Source organism: Coffea arabica, chromosome 10c (genome assembly GCF_036785885.1).
Source record: "Coffea arabica cultivar ET-39 chromosome 10c, Coffea Arabica ET-39 HiFi, whole genome shotgun sequence".
Lineage (NCBI taxonomy): Eukaryota > Viridiplantae > Streptophyta > Magnoliopsida > Gentianales > Rubiaceae > Coffea > Coffea arabica.
In genome coordinates this window covers 14,697,865-14,719,066 of record NC_092329.1, presented here as the reverse complement: position 1 = coordinate 14,719,066, position 21,202 = coordinate 14,697,865, and the positions used below count along the sequence as shown (strand labels likewise).

At 34.6% G+C, this 21,202-nt stretch overlaps 1 long non-coding RNA gene across 1 annotated transcript; it reads left to right on the top strand.

Annotated features, from left to right (window-relative positions):
• The first annotated feature begins 7,501 nt into the window (after positions 1-7,501).
• Positions 7,502-20,926, top strand: LOC140016140 (uncharacterized). The gene is made up of 2 exons (XR_011822494.1): positions 7,502-19,288; positions 20,163-20,926. It is a non-coding gene; the product is annotated as an uncharacterized lncRNA (long non-coding RNA).
• Positions 20,927-21,202: the final 276 nt, after the last annotated feature.

Here is a 21,202-nt window from a genome sequence, read left to right as displayed (position 1 = left end):
TATAATGACATCCAAATGTGATAGGTTTTTAGGTTAAATTAAGAAAAATTTTGACTAAATCACGCAACTAGCGTTGGTTAGGTTGAAAGGGTGCCTTGGATTTTATCCTTACCTTCCCTTTTCTTCAATCGTGATTCCCAAGCCCATTTCTCTTGATTTTCGCAGACTTGCAATCGTTTAAAAAGGGTTTTTCTCTATTTTTTATTTATAATTTATTTTAGGTGACTTGGTACATGTTAACTCAATACCAAGTAGCGACTCTTATTTTTCCTTAAAAAACCTTTTTTAGACTATTATTTTGGGGCCAAAACCGTCACACTTTTAAGTATCATTTTGGCCCATCTTCTTTATTTATTTTCTAAAAATCAAAAACTCAATTTTTTTTTTCAAATCAAAATTAATCAAAATTCATTTTTATAAATCCTCATAATTTATTTTATTTTTTTTTCAAAAAAAGGGCACGGTAGCTTGGCAACTCCATTGGGAACTTTAGGGAGTCCGAGCATTTGATTTAATCAATTCTTTTCTTTTTCTAACCTTTTTATATATCACATTTGGAGATTTTAAGTTGCATTTTTTTCTTTTAGCGTTTCTTGCATTTAACACGCTCGATCATCTCGATATCGGTGTATGTGATGAATAAACGTGTTTATTTTCTTTCATTCACTTATGTTTATACATCGCGCTTGCATCTTGGGGAGGGGGTAGCCATCCTAGAACCTTCACCCGCATTTTATGGTATTTAATTCCTCCCCTCAAAAGGAAGCACCTCATACGTGCATGCATTACTTTTACCTTATTTTTATTCTTTCTCGTGGGCGCCATCCCACATCTCCTTGTAGGATTAGGATCGATTTCCTTAGGTAGGTGGATAGTTTACGCTGCACCCATAGTGATGCCTAAGGGATCACTCAAGCCACCGACCAAAGGCCTTGGATTGATGACCCTTTGCTTCTTGGTCTGAAGGCTTAGAAGCCTGAAGCCTTATCGAATCTAGATGCATTAATAAGCCAAACCTCATGCATCCATATTAGAAATACTCTAGATAGAGTCAACCTTACCCAACTAGGAACACTAGGCATGAGGGGAGGGATTCCACCCCTCTTTCCTTATTTTTCTTTTTGCTTTTTGTATCATTTAATTGTCACAACGTGTTATGTGTTGAACTAACATTTCCTTGTTTTCTTGTCTTTTGTATTTACAAACGCTAGAAAATAAGAGATCTGGCATGATACCCTTTTAGAACCTACCCTCTTAGATAGGCTATTGCACATTTAAAATTCCGATGTATTGCATTCGTAAGTTAATAATTGCACATCATTTTAACTCCACCCTAGCATAGGAGGGGTCCCTTAGGTCATGTTTTTATTTCAAATTGCATATTTATTCACTTTAATAAATTGGCATCATGCATCAACTTTAGAAGGGAATGCCGCATAGGGAATCCCACAATAGGAATAAGCCACCATATGTCTCGGATATGTAATCCAATGAGGCTTACACATTTATATTTCTTGTACCATCCAAAGGGGTAGTGCACAAGGTAAGGTAGAATCAGGTCCCTTCCATGATGACATTAGTCTCGAAGATGATAGAGCAATTTTTTGCACATTAGAGTATGAGTGTCTAACAATTATCTTTTGGCTATTTTAACATAGTTGGTAAAATTCCCTGGCATAAAGGACATTAAGTTGAAGAAATTCACACATAATTCCTCATTGTTGAAACGATAAATATATTGAGACCAAATCTTGAACTAATGCATTGTAACGAAATTCGTACAATTTGAAAACCACAAATCGGTTGACAATTTAGTCAATTTTCAAATAATTCATTTTACTAGATTTTTCACTTTTAGGGCAATCTAGTCAATTTTCAAATAAACCATCAATTCTATCCATCCCATTTTTACGAGTTTATTAACATCTAGGATAATTGAGTCATTTTCTTTTTGGATAAGTTATCCACTACATACAATCTATTTGATCAATTCATTTTTAGGATAATTCAGTCAATTTTTGAATAAATCATCAATTCCATCCAATCCATTTTACCGATTTATTCATTTTTAAAACAATCTAGTCAATTTTTGAATAAATCATCATCACTCCATCCATTCTATTTGATCAATTCATTTCATTCAATTCATTTGACCAGTTTACTCATTTTTAGGACAATCCGGTCAATTTTGAATAAATCATCAATTTCATTCAATTCATTTGATCAGTTTACCCATTTTTAGGGCTATCCAGTCAATTTTGAATAAATCATCAATCTCATTCAATTCATTTGACTAGTTTACCCATTTTTAAGGTGATCTAGTCAATTTTGGATAAATCATCAATTTTATCCGATCCATTTGACTCATTTATTCTCTTTTAGGGTTTTGATTTGAGGTTTACTAAATAGACTAGTCGAAGCATTGCAATCCTTTCAAGAGTAGGCTCTTTCACACATCACTTTATGTGTTACTCAAAGTAATCAATCCAATCGGACTGTCCTCATTTTGTTAGGACAAATGTCTCTTGTCACTCCGACAGGCCAAATTTTTTAAATTGCTTTTCACTTAAATATCAGTAAGTTGATCAAATTCATCAGGTATTGTATAGTGCCTACCCTAGAGGATTGCATGCTCATTCTAGGCCTACTCTTGGTATAAAAAGGGCTCTCCAATAGGATATGCATCCGAATTACTTTAATTTTTACTAACTGGTGTCTTTTTTCTTTTTCTTTCTTTTTGTCAACAGTTAATCAAGAGGGAAATCTAAAAGGGTTTTTCCTAAATTTTCAGGTAATTGCAAACATAGTTACGCGAAGAAACCCCATCATTACACGATCACGTAGCCGAGTTTTGAGAAATAGTATAAACATGAGTATACAATCCGGATCATCCGATAGGTCTGCAACAACGCCAACAACTGACCTTGCAAATCTGGGAGTTCAATTGAGAGAAGTATTGAACAAATTCACTGAGCTAAGCATTGAGATGACCGCACAATAGCGCGTGATTGATCAGTTAGTTGCTGGTAGCAGTAGCGGTATTCAACAGGAGTCTTTACCTGCTAGTCAACTTGAACTTCAACCACTATCCATATCCCATAGTCAAAACCTTTTTGCTCCACATCCACCTGAGGAAGCTTTCACCTATCCTACTCATGGCCTACCACATACCTATGCACCCAATATCCAAATCAATCCTTCTCATATGCAAGCTCCTCAAAATTATCCACCTGTCAGTCTGAATATGCCACTTGAACCTCAAGGACCATATTATTATTCTACTGCTGAACCATTCATACTAGACACTGCTGTATAAGGAAAAGTTGAAGTAGGAGAATCCTCTACGCCAATTGATAAGATTTTGTTAAAGAGGTTGGATCGGTTTGACCAATTCATGAGGAAGAGTCAAGATTTGAGTAAACAAGGAGGTTTGGACTATAACGAATTGTGCCTGTTTCCTGATATGCAACTGCCTGTGGGTTTTAAAGCACCCAAATTTAGCAAGTATGATGGAACAGGCAATCCTAAGACACATCTCCTAATGTTTGCAAACAAATTAGGAAAGCCAATAGATGACTAGAATTTGCCAGTTCTATTATTTTCCAAAAGTTTAGAAGGCGATGCACTGAATTGGTATTCTAATTTGAAGCCTAATGAGATAAGGACATGGGTGAATTTGTCAACCGCTTTTGTAAGACAATATGAGTACAATTACGAACTTGCACCAACGAGAACCACGCTTGAGAGGACCAAGAGGAAACCGTCGGAGGATCATAAGATGTATGCCAAGCATTGGAGGAAGCTAGCTGCTAAAACGGAACCCCCGATGTCCGAGGATGAAATTGTTCGAACATTGATCAAAGCTTATGACCCGCCTTATTTTGAGGAAATTTTTTGAATGACTAGATGCTCATTTGCAGCTATTGTAAACAAGTTAGAAGAATTTGACGAATTTGTCAAAGCAGGAAAGATAGTCAATGTGTCGACCTTGAAAATACAACTGGAAGCTTTGCAAGGTCAGAGTGGTAGTGGCAAGAAACCTTAGTTTAATAAGAAGGAAGGAGAGAATACTTTTGTTTGGGATCAAGGCCCCCCGACTAGACCCAGATTTCAGAATTGATCCACCTACTCATTCCCCTACCCTTATTATCCAAACCCCCGTTCTGTCTATTACACTACTGTCAACCATCCTCACCCCTGAACCGACTACACAAAAATACCTACACCACCTTTCCAGATTTCTCGACCAAGTTTGCAAACTCGACCTCGACTTACTTTAATCCAAGACCTGTTCTGCCAAACAACCAAACCTATAATTATCCTTAAACCAATGAAATTCAAAATCTAATCCAATACCGTACCTTTACCAATTTGGGCTAACCTCTCGACCAATTATATGAGCAACTTAAGGCTGTTGGTAAAATTGGCGTGGTGCCTCCTCAAACCTACCCTAGGGCATTCCTGCTGGTTATGATTCTCAAACCATTTGTGCATATCACTCTGGAAGTTCTGGCCACTTTACCGGCAATTGTCGGGCGCTAAAACATAAGATCCAAGACATGATTTGATGCTGGGGACATAATTTTAAGGGAAAAAAAAAGTGAATCAGGGCCAAATGTAAGCAAGAACCCTCTTCCTGAACATAAAATTACTTTAGGGGCCATTACCACTGATGAAGAGTTTTAAGGAGCTTGTCAAATACATTGTGGAGGAGAATGAAGTAATCAGAATAGTCCAGAAGCCTTTTGTACTTGAAGGAACTATCCAAAATTGAACTGCAAATCACATTCCTTCTCGAAGGAAATTTTGGTAAATCTAAGTGATTGCCTTTGGTTGAGAACTATGAAAGAAATCATTCGCGTTGATCATCTTTTGCCTTTCAGTTTTGTAAATAGTTTGGAATCAAATGTCTTTTCAATACAACAATTATGTTAAAGTAGCATATCTTTTGTTAAGTAGTGTATTATAACATTTTGTCCTTTATTTGAAATCCAATGAAGTACATAGTGTTCATGTTCCAATTGTTGTACTTATACATTATTGTATCTATCTCATTCTTTTTTTAGAAGGCCAAAAATAAAGCACATTGACCCTTTGGATATCATTATTCCGGAATTTGATGAATGCAATCTCGATATCCCTCACGAATTCGAAATTATGGAATCAGAAATTCAAAACGAGAGCGATAACAAGGAAGAATCTGAGTCTTTGTTAAAGAATTTTGAACAATATGAAGAGAAATCTAAATCGAACCTAGAGGAAAGAGAAATCATTAATATTGACACGGAAATCGAGATTCTTTCATTGCGCATACTAATGGAGACCAAGCTGGATGAATCTGATTGGAACAACGTCATGAACAATTGTTTTTGATTGATGAGAAAAGATTAAATGCCATTTGTCATGGTCAGTGCTATCAAAAGAGAATGGCTAGTGCTTACAACAAGAAGATCAAACCGCGATTGTTCAAAGAAGAGAACAAAGTGTTGAAATGGATTTTGCCAATGCAAGAGGAAGCCAAAGGCAAGTTTGCACCAAATTGGCAGGGCCCTTTTATTCTCAAGAAGGTATTGCCTTGTGGAGCACTTGTTCTAGCAGAAATGGATGGACAAGTTTTCCCTCAACCGATCAATTCGGATATGTGTAAGAAATTATTTATCTGATAAATGAAAGTTTCCTTTCAGGGTTCATACGAAGAATGGAATGAAAGTCAGGCCTTCTTTCTTTCCATTTAAACATTCTATCCCTAATTATCCCTTTTGAATCTTTAGAATAAATTATTTCGTTTGCCAACCCCTGAGAATCGCAAACCCCATACTGGGGGAAAATTGAGTTGAAAAGAAAAAAAAAAAGGAAAGAAAAGGCTCAAGAGGTGAAAAGTGTTAAACGAACAAAGGGAAAGAAAAATTAAAGAAAAGAACCTCAGTTGAGAATAAATTGGACAATTTTAGTTTAATTCTAAATAGGGTTAATATGAAGATACGACATCGAGCGATTTAAACATTTATAAAATCTGCCTTCAAATCTTAACCTTTTCTTAACACCTCACCTGACCACATTATGAAAAACTGCAAGTCCTGACTTCCGTTCTTTGCATCAGCTCTTTCAGGAAATTTTCTAATCACATGACAAACGATGTCAATACACCTTTCACCAATTTTGCAAGGGAAAGATTGTCACACTGATGCCATTATTTCATAAAACACATTTCTGAATTGATAAAGGCTATCGGCAGAATCTATTCATCAGGTGAAAACTCGAAAGGGCACATTTGAAAAAGAGAACAAGAAAAAGAAAATTGAGAAAAAGAAAATAAAAAAGGTGGGGGTAGCCTTAGTGAAAACCCGAAAAGGCGCTAAGGTAGGATTTTATGAGAAAAAATGAGCTTGGATTTGAAGGGTTGGTGACTCAGTTCATTGAAATTTCTCTTTACATTGTGGTTCTATTGCCAAGTATTGAATTTCGGAGGAACGATATCCAAAGGGCCAAATGTGGCATTTAGTTTGAGAATCAAAGTATTTTGGTTCATCAAAATAAACTTTTGAGTGTACAAGTTCATTTCTTTAAAGTCAATTTTCTTTCAATAAAAGTAAATGGTTGTTTTCATGTTACTAGAATTTTCATCATTTTTGTGTAAGTAGGATATTCTTTCTTGTATTTCATGGTCTCATCTATCTCTTTGGAATTATCAAATGGCAATCCCTGTGATTATTGAAAGTATCTGGATACCAAATGTCATATTTGATTAGCATTGGAAGTTAAGAAGAGTTGATGTAGTTCGCAGAGCAAAGTTGAATTTTTGCTATAGCAGAGAAGAACGTTCAAGTACTCATGTTTACATATTTCTTGAAGAAGGGGTTGATCGGATGGTGGTGGCAATATCTTGTCATTATGATTATTCCTTTTTGCAAGTCCAATAACATCACACTAGGGCAAATTTTTTAGAAGAGTTATTTGTCTCCATCAAAATCTTCAAAGTTTTACAAAAAGCATTCTACAATAATTTTCCAACCTCATCAGATTTGGATTTTATCTCACTAACCGCTTTTATCTTGTTGGGTTTGAATTTTATCCCACCAACCTCGACAGGTTTGAGGTTTTATCCCACTGATCGCTTTTATCTTGTTGGGTTTGGGTTTTATCCTACAAACCTCAGCAGGTTTCGGCTTTATTCCACTGACTATTTTTATCTTGTTGGGATTGGGTTTTATCCCACCAACCTTGGCAGACTCGGGTTTTCATTCCACTGACCAACTTTACGGCAGACTCGGATTTTATCCCACTAACCGATGTTATAGCAGGTTCGGGTTTTATCTCATTGACCAACTTTACGGCAGGCTCGGATTTTTATCCCACTGACCGATATTATGGCAGGCTCAAGTTTTATCCCACTGACCAATTTTACGGTAGGCTCGGGTTTTTATACCACTGACCGATGTTATGGCAGGTTCGGATTTTTATCTCACTGACCTTTATATGTTTGCTGTTTCAGTTTACAGCAGAATAGTTACAGGTAAGTATTTGCTGTCTACGTCTTTACCTCAAGTTTCTTCGAAACTCAGACAAAGAGGGACAAGGTGTAGACACCAAATTTTTAATTTTATTTACTTTGATTTTAGCTTTATTTTTTATTTATTCTCATTTTATTCTATTTTATTTTTATTTTAGTTGACTAAATTTGCAAAATAATAGTTTGTGTTTATTTATTTTAGTAAATTAGGTTTATCATTTTTCATTTTAAAACATTTTTGCATTAAATTTCTAAAAAAGAAAAGTTGCACAAAAATTTGTTCTTAGTTTTTTCAAACTCAATTTCTTCAAATAAAATGAAATTTTCGTAAGGCAATTTCAATTAGGAGTTTAACATTTTATTTACCCTAAATTTGTTTTGAAAAACAAAATAAAAAGAGAAAATACAAAAATATATGGAATACATGCAAGATAGATAGGCGAAGGGCATGCATGGTAGCTAACTGTGTTAGGGGAGCATTAGACATGTGTCTTTTTTTTTGCACAACACATGCAAGGGGGATAGGTGGCAAGACAGGTGGGAGTTAGAGGAAAATCTGGAAAAAACAAGAAAAGCTGGGGAAGGAAGCTGCGGGGGCAAGAAACGAAAGCAAGAAGGCAAAGGGAGAAAAAGGAAAAAAACCGAGAGAGAGAGGTGGAGAGGAGGTGACGGTTGAGGATCAAGAGAGGAGAGAAAAGTGCAGAAATTTTTCTGCAGAAAGTTGAGCTAGGATTGATGAATCTATTCTGTTCATCACCCTATTTCAACAAATCCCGACCTCCTTTTGAGGAGATTTTCTTGCTGCACCATCTATGGATACCAGAAATCGCTCAGCAAAAATCCCTCTAACCCTCTCAAATCGCGACCCAAAGTGCTGATTTTGTCAGCGCTGAAATTTCTGCAGCAAGTCTTCTTGAGCTGCGTTTCCAGATTGTCGTGATCTCTTGGAGGATTTTCACGTTTATTCCTGCTTTACAAAAGCTTCAAGGTAATCCTAGCCTCTTTCTTGGATGTGTTAACACTATTTTGCATGAGAATCGAAGGCTATAAGATGTGAATTTTGAACTGTTTGGCTGTTGTTGTAGCTATGCTGCCTTTATCACTTAGATCTTCATGTCTGCTAGTTAAAAGGTGGTTTTTTTATCACTTGCTGCATTTTTGCCAATCCTTGATGAGTTTGAGAGAGATATTCCTTGTCATCTTAAGAAAGATATTCCTCGTCTGAGACATGTTTCGGAACTTTGTTTGGGAATTCATGTGAGGTTAGTTGTTGGGTGTGCAGGAGTTCATGACTGTTTTTTTTTTGGTCTTTGTGCGTGATCTGGGTTGGAGAATCCTGGGGAATGCATAATATATGGTTGGGTTTTGATGATAAGATGCATAAAGTGTTGTTTTGGTTCGTAAGATTGCTGTTTGTTTGAATTTTGTTAGCTGCGTATGACCTGAACGTCATAGGTCATAGTTGTGAAGTTGCAGACGAAGGAAGAAGAAAGCTTCGCCCTTTGCATGAAAAGTTTCAAAAATTGCACTTTAACCCCTAGTTTTCTAAGTAATGCTGTTATGGCACAAGAATATGGAAAACTCAATCAATTTTACCCTTTTTGAAATTCAATCAATCCTTTTATGTTTTAACCATGTTTTAGACAAAGTTATTTTCTGGTTTTAGGAAATAATTAGAACTTAATTGGTCTTGAGGGCTTTATTTTTGCTTTGATTTCACCCCCTAATATTTGTAATAATAATTTGACTCCCGAAATTTTCTCAATGTTTGCAAATCTTTATGAGTTAACTCGAGTTTTGTCAATAGAATTTCAAGTGAACTTGTTGAGTTTAGATTTTGAATGCTCCATAATTTAGTGAATTAAGGTGATGACGTTTGAATCATTAATTTGCATTTTGTTTGATAAAGTTGAATTGTTTAACTACTTGTTTAGTTTAAATGGCATTTAATTTCTAAATTTTAGGAACCTTGAGTTGATTTCAAATGATTTGTTTTGTGTTTATCAAATAAATTGGTGCCTTGACCATTTCCTTTCTTTTGGAGGGTAAATAAGAGAATTTTCGTTTCATTAGGTCACCAATTCAAGAGAGGTACACTCTACTCCTTTATTTTGATTTTACTCAATTCTATGTGCTCCCATGTGATTTTATGTGTGTAATTGCATGTTTTTTTGAATATTTTTTATTTTATTTAATTTATTTATTTATTCATTTTATTTGTTTTAATTTTGTATATTTATTTTAGTTTAATTTTTGGTTATTTGAGAGGCATTTAAATGCCAAATTGTGATAGTTAGGTTATTATTTCATTTCATTCTTTACCCCTTTAAATTGTAGTTAGGGCTCCCCGAATGTAATAGTTAGGTCTTTATTCACTTTTATTTGTTTATGTATTTGCATGCTTGTGTGCTTATGTGTTTACTCGCTTTCCTAGGGTCTTTGCATCCAGATATTATGCTTATGTGCTATGTGCTATATGGGATTTATGTGTTTATTTCTTTTATTATGTTTTATATGATTTATTTGATTATAATAAGTGCATGACGTCACCACACTAGTCCAATGCTAGTTGTGGACCCTTTTTCCGATTTCTCACTAGTCCAACGCTAGTAAGAACTTATAGACATGGGTTAGTCCAACGCTAGACCCTTAGGGACTATCCACGCGTTAGATCATGTTTGCGTGACAAATCACTACATTTCATGCATATTTTTCTACTTTTTAGGATCCTTATCATTTTGCATGATATTTCCCCTATGTATATCCCTTATCACTATATGCGAAACATAATACGTAGACTTGCATTCCATTTAAGCAAATTAGAACTAAATTAGATCATTTGCTTGATTAGATAGAAGAGTACCTTTTAAATATGAGATATGGACGAGTATGGTCCCTTAACCTTAGCACGCTCGTATCTTCTCTATAAAAAGGAAAATCTAAATCACGAAAATTAGTTCCCCTCACCCGTTATAATGCATCCTTTAAATCATATATATTTGTATATTATTATTTTCTTTTCTTTTCTTCGAGTCTCATTCTTTATATACTCGTGACCTCTTCTAAAGATCATTTTTGGCCATTGCAATTAATACGATTTGTACCAATTAAATTTCGAAGAGACATCTCGACCCTTTCGATAGCAATTAGGTTTAGATTTGCATTCATATAATGACATCCAAATGTGATAGGTTTTTAGGTTAAATTAAGAAAAATTTTGACTAAATCACGCAACTAGCGTTGGTTAGGTTGAAAGGGTGCCTTGGATTTTATCCTTACCTTCCCTTTTCTTCAATCGTGATTCCCAAGCCCATTTCTCTTGATTTTCGCAGACTTGCAATCGTTTAAAAAGGGTTTTTCTCTATTTTTTATTTATAATTTATTTTAGGTGACTTGGTACATGTTAACTCAATACCAAGTAGCGACTCTTATTTTTCCTTAAAAAACCTTTTTTAGACTATTATTTTGGGGCCAAAACCGTCACACTTTTAAGTATCATTTTGGCCCATCTTCTTTATTTATTTTCTAAAAATCAAAAACTCAATTTTTTTTTTCAAATCAAAATTAATCAAAATTCATTTTTATAAATCCTCATAATTTATTTTATTTTTTTTTCAAAAAAAGGGCACGGTAGCTTGGCAACTCCATTGGGAACTTTAGGGAGTCCGAGCATTTGATTTAATCAATTCTTTTCTTTTTCTAACCTTTTTATATATCACATTTGGAGATTTTAAGTTGCATTTTTTTCTTTTAGCGTTTCTTGCATTTAACACGCTCGATCATCTCGATATCGGTGTATGTGATGAATAAACGTGTTTATTTTCTTTCATTCACTTATGTTTATACATCGCGCTTGCATCTTGGGGAGGGGGTAGCCATCCTAGAACCTTCACCCGCATTTTATGGTATTTAATTCCTCCCCTCAAAAGGAAGCACCTCATACGTGCATGCATTACTTTTACCTTATTTTTATTCTTTCTCGTGGGCGCCATCCCACATCTCCTTGTAGGATTATGATCGATTTCCTTAGGTAGGTGGATAGTTTACGCTGCACCCATAGTGATGCCTAAGGGATCACTCAAGCCACCGACCAAAGGCCTTGGATTGATGACCCTTTGCTTCTTGGTCTGAAGGCTTGGAAGCCTGAAGCCTTATCGAATCTAGATGTATTAATAAGCCAAACCTCATGCATCCATATTAGAAATACTCTAGATAGAGTCAACCTTACCCAACTAGGAACACTAGGCATGAGGGGAGGGATTCCACCCCTCTTTCCTTATTTTTCTTTTTGCTTTTTGTATCATTTAATTGTCACAACGTGTTATGTGTTGAACTAACATTTCCTTGTTTTCTTGTCTTTTGTATTTACAAACGCTAGAAAATAAGAGATCTGGCATGATACCCTTTTAGAACCTACCCTCTTAGATAGGCTATTGCACATTTAAAATTCCGATGTATTGCATTCGTAGGTTAATAATTGCACATCATTTTAACTCCACCCTAGCATAGGAGGGGTCCCTTAGGTCATGTTTTTATTTCAAATTGCATATTTATTCACTTTAATAAATTGGCATCATGCATCAACTTTAGAAGGGAATGCCGCATAGGGAATCCCACAATAGGAATAAGCCACCTTATGTCTCGGATATGTAATCCAATGAGGCTTACACATTTATATTTCTTATACCATCCAAAGGGGTAGTGCACAAGGTAAGGTAGAATCAGGTCCCTTCCATGATGACATTAGTCTCGAAGATGATAGAGCAATTTTTTGCACATTAGAGTATGAGTGTCTAACAATTATCTTTTGGCTATTTTAACATAGTTGGTAAAATTCCCTGGCATAAAGGACATTAAGTTGAAGAAATTCACACATAATTCCTCATTGTTGAAACGATAAATATATTGAGACCAAATCTTGAACTAATGCATTGTAACGAAATTCGTACAATTTGAAAACCACAAATCGGTTGACAATTTAGTCAATTTTCAAATAATTCATTTTACTAGATTTTTCACTTTTAGGGCAATCTAGTCAATTTTCAAATAAACCATCAATTCTATCCATCCCATTTTTACGAGTTTATTAACATCTAGGATAATTGAGTCATTTTCTTTTTGGATAAGTTATCCACTACATACAGTCTATTTGATCAATTCATTTTTAGGATAATTCAGTCAATTTTTGAATAAATCATCAATTCCATCCAATCCATTTTACCGGTTTATTCATTTTTAAAACAATCTAGTCAATTTTTGACCAATTTTACGGTAGACTCGGGTTTTTATACCACTGACCGATGTTATGGCAGGTTCGGATTTTTATCTCACTGACCTTTATATGTTTGCTATTTCAGTTTACAGCAGAATAGTTACAGGTAAGTATTTGCTGTCTACGTCTTTACCTCAAGTTTCTTCGAAACTCAGACAAAGAGGGACAAGGTGTAGACACCAAATTTTTAATTTTATTTACTTTGATTTTAGCTTTATTTTTTATTTATTCTCATTTTATTCTATTTTATTTTTATTTTAGTTGACTAAATTTGCAAAATAATAGTTTGTGTTTATTTATTTTAGTAAATTAGGTTTATCATTTTTCATTTTAAAACATTTTTGCATTAAATTTCTAAAAAAGAAAAGTTGCACAAAAATTTGTTCTTAGTTTTTTCAAACTCAATTTCTTCAAATAAAATGAAATTTTCGTAAGGCAATTTCAATTAGGAGTTTAACATTTTATTTACCCTAAATTTGTTTTGAAAAACAAAATAAAAAGAGAAAATACAAAAATATATGGAATACATGCAAGATAGATAGGCGAAGGGCATGCATGGTAGCTAACTGTGTTAGGGGAGCATTAGACATGTGTCTTTTTTTTTGCACAACACATGCAAGGGGGATAGGTGGCAAGACAGGTGGGAGTTAGAGGAAAATCTGGAAAAAACAAGAAAAGCTGGGGAAGGAAGCTACGGGGGCAAGAAACGAAAGCAAGAAGGCAAAGGGAGAAAAAGGAAAAAAATCGAGAGAGAGAGAGGTGGAGAGGAGGTGACGGTTGAGGATCAAGAGAGGAGAGAAAAGTGCAGAAATTTTTCTGCAGAAAGTTGAGCTAGGATTGATGAATCTATTCTGTTCATCACCCTATTTCAACAAATCCCGACCTCCTTTTGAGGAGATTTTCTTGCTGCACCATCTATGGATACCAGAAATCGCTCAGTAAAAATCCCTCTAACCCTCTCAAATCGCGACCCAAAGTGCTGATTTTGTCAGCGCTGAAATTTCTGCAGCAAGTCTTCTTGAGCTGCGTTTCCAGATTGTCGTGATCTCTTGGAGGATTTTCACGTTTATTCCTGCTTTACAAAAGCTTCAAGGTAATCCTAGCCTCTTTCTTGGATGTGTTAACACTATTTTGCATGAGAATCGAAGGCTATAAGATGTGAATTTTGAACTGTTTGGCTGTTGTTGTAGCTATGCTGCCTTTATCACTTAGATCTTCATGTCTGCTAGTTAAAAGGTGGTTTTTTTATCACTTGCTGCATTTTTGCCAATCCTTGATGAGTTTGAGAGAGATATTCCTTGTCATCTTAAGAAAGATATTCCTCGTCTGAGACATGTTTCGGAACTTTGTTTGGGAATTCATGTGAGGTTAGTTGTTGGGTGTGCAGGAGTTCATGACTGTTTTTTTTTTTTGGTCTTTGTGCGTGATCTGGGTTGGAGAATCCTGGGGAATGCATAATATATGGTTGGGTTTTGATGATAAGATGCATAAAGTGTTGTTTTGGTTCGAAAGATTGCTGTTTGTTTGAATTTTGTTAGCTGCGTATGACCTGAACGTCATAGGTCATAGTTGTGAAGTTGCAGACGAAGGAAGAAGAAAGCTTCGCCCTTTGCATGAAAAGTTTTAAAAATTGCACTTTAACCCCTAGTTTTCTAAGTAATGCTGTTATGGCACAAGAATATGGAAAACTCAATCAATTTTACCCTTTTTGAAATTCAATCAATCCTTTTATGTTTTAACCATGTTTTAGACAAAGTTATTTTCTGGTTTTAGGAAATAATTAGAACTTAATTGGTCTTGAGGGCTTTATTTTTGCTTTGATTTCACCCCCTAATATTTGTAATAATAATTTGACTCCTGAAATTTTCTCAATGTTTGCAAATCTTTATGAGTTAACTCGAGTTTTGTCAATAGAATTTCAAGTGAACTTGTTGAGTTTAGATTTTGAATGCTCCATAATTTAGTGAATTAAGGTGATGACGTTTGAATCATTAATTTGCATTTTGTTTGATAAAGTTGAATTGTTTAACTACTTGTTTAGTTTAAATGGCATTTAATTTCTAAATTTTAGGAACCTTGAGTTGATTTCAAATGATTTGTTTTGTGTTTATCAAATAAATTGGTGCCTTGACCATTTCCTTTCTTTTGGAGGGTAAATAAGAGAATTTTCATTTCATTAGATCACCAATTTAAGAGAGGTACATTCTACTCCTTTATTTTCATTTTACTTGATCCTATGTGCTCCTATGTGATTTTATGTGTGCAATTGCATGTTTTTTGAATACTTTTTATTTTATTTCATTTATTTATTTATTCACTTTATTTGTTTTAATTTTGTACATTTATTTTAGTTTAATTTTTGGTTATTTGAGAGGCATTAAAATGCCAAATTGTGATAGTCAGGTTATTATTTCATTTCATTCTTTACCCCTTTAGATTGTAGTTAGGGACCCCCGAATGTAATAGTTAAGTCTTTATTCAATTTTATTTGTTTATGTGTTTACATGCTTGTGTGCTTATGTGTTTACTCACTTTCCTAGGATTTTTGCATCTAGATATTATGCTTATGTGCTATGTGCTATATTTGATTTATGTGTTTATTTCCTTTGACGGGTATTTTACATATACGTACAAGTTAAAAAAAATCGAATTACACCCGTTCACTGCAAGTATACAAGTCAACTAATAGTTTAGGGCATATATCGGGTCGATCCCACAGGGAAGAGTGAACAATTACCGGTATTACTAAAGCTTCTTTATTTTTTAGACTATCAACGAATTATAACAAATTTAACCTACTGAAATTATACAAAATAACAAATAAAAACTCCTTAGGTTGTGGTATCCCTAACTACTCATGCAAGTGCTATATTTGGATCATTGAGTACTATATCTAGACTAGTTATGGTGTAACTTCCTTATGCATTTGAATCCTACTTTCGTAGTGAATCAATTATACTTATAACTAATCCATACCTATTCCCATGGTTATGAAATTAGTTACAAGGTTATTTCTTCAGTGAAATTACACGAAATGAATCATTAAAAATCACATTGGTGCACCTCTACTTTCATGAGTGTACTCCCTATGTTTAGCACTTTTGAACTAGTGTTAAATCTCAATTTTCATTACAGAAACAACATCTTAGATAATCACAATTAATGGTACCAGATTAATCATGATTTAAAGAGCCAAAGTGCTAAATAACTTGCTCAAATCATATCAATCAAATAACCAAATAATAAACACTAACAATTATAGAAAGTTCAACCAAACCCAAGGCATAAACTTCAAAGACACATATTGAACAAAAAATCCAGAACTTGTATATTAACCAAACTTGGAATTAACTACAAAAGATAAAGAGTTTGGAAGGAATGTAACCCTTTTCACATGAGTTCATCTCTTTGCCTTCTTCATCCTCCATCTTCTTCTTCATCTAGCTAATAAACAAGAATGGATAACACTCTACTTTATACTAACCTACTACTACTACTCAGAAAATGCAAGAGCTACATCTCTGCACTCCAAGTTTCTCCCGTATCTCTCTCTATTCTCAATCTTGCAATGAATTTGACAATATAAAGATGAAAGATTGGTCAAGACTTAAGGTTTACACCTCCCTTTTACAGCTGGGAATGTTTCTCACATGTCTAGCATCACATGTGAGTTGGTGGAGGTGAAATTGAGTTTTACGCGTACATAGCAGCCTTTTCTGACCACAATCTGGCCAGAAATCCAGCCAAATTCCGGCCGGATTGCTATAGTGACCATTTGGTCACTTCTGGTTCAATTTCCAGCTCTGCTCCAATTTTGCATCAACTTCCACTGAACTTTTCTTGATGATAAAAGCTGATTTAGCTCTTGACCAAAACATGAAACTTGTAACCCTTTGAGTTAGCTTTCCAATGCATCAAGAATCACCTCATTTAGATCTGTGTAGGCTGAGAAATGTATGAAATACCCTTACCTGCTCATTGCCCTGTTTCAGCTTCGACCAGTAGAAATTTGCTACTGTAATTTAGCTTTTTGACTTTGAAAACCTTCAAACTGGATTCATATGTCTTCACCAAAGTTGTATATCTATCTCTTATATTCAAATTGGTTCAAGAATCATCTCAATCCGATTATTGTAACTCAAGTTATAGCCAAAATACAAAAATATGTCAAAACTGTCAAAATACACAAAATCCCACTAAAAAGTGATAAAAACCTCATTTAATCACTTAAAAGCATTTTTCATCAATTATAGCACAAAATGATTCATTTTCTTCCAATAATATAACTAAAGTGACTAAAAATAATATAAAATATCATACAATTATTACGTAAATTAGTCACTTATCAAACTCCCCCACACTTGAATCATTGCTTGTCCTCAAGCAAACCACACATAATGAACTACAATGATTCAAGAGGTGAAACAATATATGCACTTTGTCCAATTTAATTTCTCAAAACTTGGAAAATAATCATTATATCATTGTTCAAATTACACTAAATACTCATAATATCAAGTAAAGGAAAGATAATTATACCCTAAATTCAACAAGTTAAACTTAATCTCTTACCCTAACTTAATTTTACAAATAAGCAAATCACATAGTCAATTTATAGCCTTCCTCCTACTATAATCATCTTTTTCTCAAAATTCTATAACTAAGAGGGATTTATTCATACTAATTTTTACTTAAATAGTGAGAATGCCTTTTTACACGAAAATCGACACTTCTAGGTGAAGATCCCCGGTTACTCAACATTTCACCTATTCAAGTTGCTATGCATACTCTTAATTCAAGTACCTTTTTACGCGAATGTCGACATTTGTAGATGCCAACCCCCGGTTACTTGGTACGAGAATCATTGGAGTAGAACAATTTTTATTTACTTTTTTTTCTCTTTTTTCTATTTTTTATTTTTCTCTCTTTGTTTTTTTTCTTTTTCAAAAAGAAAGGACAATAAATAGATATTCCCTCTTAGAAAATATATAAGAATAATCAAAGGAGGAGTATAACTTTTATCGACTATATCAATCACTTACTTGCAAAATTAAGTAAAGAGAAGAAATCTCATTAAACATGTAAAATTATAGGCATAATTTTCCTCACTTTACCAAATATACTTTCTAAAATGTAAAAATTCTAATTGCATAATAACTATTTTCAAGTTAAATGAGGACTAAACCTTCCAAAATACACATAAAGTTTCAATAATTGGAAGAATTAAACTCTTAAGGTTGGAACAATTTAGCCCTTTTTAAAATAAAATGCAAAAAATTAAAGAATTTTTTTGGGCCATAGTGCAATATTGGAAAAGATTTAGAAAAATTTTGACAGAGTTTCCCCTTATAATGGACAAAACTCTTTGCCAACAAACCCAATTTTAAGCAAATTATCCACATGGAAAATAATTCAAACATAATTCCAACATTTCTAAGCATTTAAATCCACAAAATATCATCACCTAGCAAGTAAATGCAAGTTCAATATTTTCCTCCCCCACACTTAAACTTCACATTGTCCTCAATGTGAGAAAAGGGAAATAAATAAAGAGTAAAAGAAAATACTGGTCAATTGAACTTGCATAATCAGAATCCATGGTCAAGTGATGAATTTCCAACCATAAGAAATCTGAAAAACATAGATGAAGATCACTTGGATTAGTTCACACAAAAGAAATAATGAAAACCACTAAAAATTAAACATCACAAATACTACAGAAAATAAAAGAAAAACTAGTGGCAATGTCATGAGGTGACAAGCACTCCCTCAAGTAGTCACTTGGTCAGGTGAAGATGGTGGAGTCGGAGAAGCTTCAATACCCAGCTTGGTCTCAATGCGATGAAGACGCTCGGAGTTCCGTTTGTTCTCTTGGCGGCTCTTCTTCACCTCAGCCTCGACGCAAGGCAGCTTATCCATTATCTTCTTCAGAAATGTTCGAGTGTCTTGAGGTGAAGATGGACGACGTGAGGAAGACGGCTCAGTTGAGATCAGTGGGGTGGTTGTCTCAACCCCTTGAGCTTCTTCAATTCGTTCAATTTCAGCTCCCTCCTCATGCCGAATGTCTCCTTGAGCATCTCCTTGAGTCGAAGGACCACCTATGTCTTTACTCTTCAAAATAAACCTACAAAAATCCAGTGTAAAGACATCCTTCTTCTTGAGACCTATAGGGATAGCATTAGAAAAATCCACTCCAACCCTTTGAAACTCAAAGGTCAAGAACCGAGGATATGGGAAGGCATGTTTGATGTTGTTACTGTGAACCACAGTCCACATGTGGTTGGTGATAATGCTTCCCAATGGAATGCCTTGGATGTTTCCTAAACCATGCTCCATTTTATCCAAGAAATAGATATCACTTGTGCGCACCTCATTTGTTCCACTTGCCCTTGGAATTATGTTGAAGGCGAACAAGTAAATTAGAAGACGTTGCGACTCTGGAAATGATGAAGTCAATACCGAATATCGCCCAGTCTTCCGAGTAGCTTTGTACTCAACCCCCAAGCGTACAAGTGCTTGTTACCTCTTGTATTAATTTGTTCATTTACACATACTTATTACTTATTGTTGCTTGATCACAATAGCAAGTTTTTAGTTATTGTTACTCAATGAAAATCGGTAATAATGATGAAACAAGATAAATGAAAATTAAGGAGTAGACTCACGAGAGTAGATGTACATTTAAGTGGATTTTCTTACCATTTCATGAAGTTAAATGACTAGATTTAGTTCTTGACCATGAGAATAGGAAAGGCTAAACTAGTTTAAGCCACTACATCATGAGAATGAATTTTGGTAATGTTAGAAATGATCCCTAGTTAAACAAGAGTAGTAACAAGAGGTAAAACTCATTCAATTGTAATTTTTGGACCATAAGTGGAATCTACAACCTAAAACTTCAATATATTGTTAATTTATCTTCAAGTTGCAATTTCTTGGGTATCCTTTTGCTTCTTCAACATGGATAGAGTTTTGTGCTTCTCTCACTTCATTTCAAAATCAGGTTTTACTTAAGCTAGGACACCATCTTTGGGAGTGGTTAAACTTAATACTGATTGTTGCTTAAGGGGTAATCCAGGAAGGGCAGGAAATGGTGGAGTTTTGCTGGATGGTGAAGGAAATTTCCTACTTGCATTCTCCTCTTTTTTAGGCAGTGTAACTAGCATTCAAGCTGAAGTGCGTGCCCTCCTCTTTGGGGTTAGGCTATGCATTTCTCGTGGTTATATAAACATTCATATTGAAATGGACTCTTTAGTGCTTGGAGTTTTTGGAGTTTTTATATGGAAGTTCAACATCTTCTAACCTTTTCATCTAATTTTGTTGAAATTTTTCATTGCTTTCAGGAAGGTAACCAAGTTGTGAATTGTTTATCCAATGTAGGTTGTGATGAATGATTGGATAGGGCGGCCTACCTTCAGCTTTCAGATCTTCCTCTCATTGTTTGAGGGGCTTTTAGATTAGACAAAATAGGCCTTCCATCAATTAGGAAATGCAAGAGTAAATGATGTAAAGGGAGCAGTACTCCTGATTTCTATTCTGTCATGTTAGTGTTTTCCTTTGTACTATTTGGAGGTAAGATCGGTGTCCTCCTCTGTTTTTTTTTTTCTAAATTAAATAACTAATAAAATTTAGGGGTGATGTCCCACTCCCATGTATAGGGTTTGCCATATATATATATATATATATATATATATAGCGCATTATATAGGTCTGATGGATGGATCTAGGTGGCACTTGCATTAAATTTGGTTTAGTGCTAAGACTTGGCGACCAGTGGAAGGGACGGCGTTTGGTGAAGATAAAAATAATTGGCGGAAGTAAGATTGGCTTGAAAAGTTTACCTTCATAATTGGTGTTAAGAGTTTTAAGTTCTTTCTCTGTCTCTTTCAGCGAGTTTGAAGTGATTAAGTTTTTCCACTGTCGATGGGTATACCCTCCCTAGAAACTACTACCAATTGTAATTTAGCATTGCAGAATGGATACATCACTCTTTAACGTGACCACTGTTCATCGGTGGCATGAAAAGAACCCTGGCTGCTGCAAAAGAACCTTTAGGTAATACGACCACTGTAATGTAGGTTCCGATGCTATTAAATGTTATTGGTACTCTAAATCAAGTCTAGTAATTCTAGAAACTTTGTATACTACGTTTTCGTGTAGCAAGTTTTGTTAATTCACGATTGTAGGAATTCGTTTTACTTAGGTAACCTCTTGAGCAATCTGTTGAGAGTGCATGGGGACTATTTCCGGTCTCTGGTTTTCTTGAGACACTAAATTTTTCCGGATGCCAACATAATTGGGAGTTTTTATTCTCAAAGCTTTTTAAAATTTGAAACCTACAAATTAGGATTTACATGCATGTATGCGCAATAAAAATTTAGTCACTGTTTTGCTTGTCCAAATGTTCTAATTTGTCATTG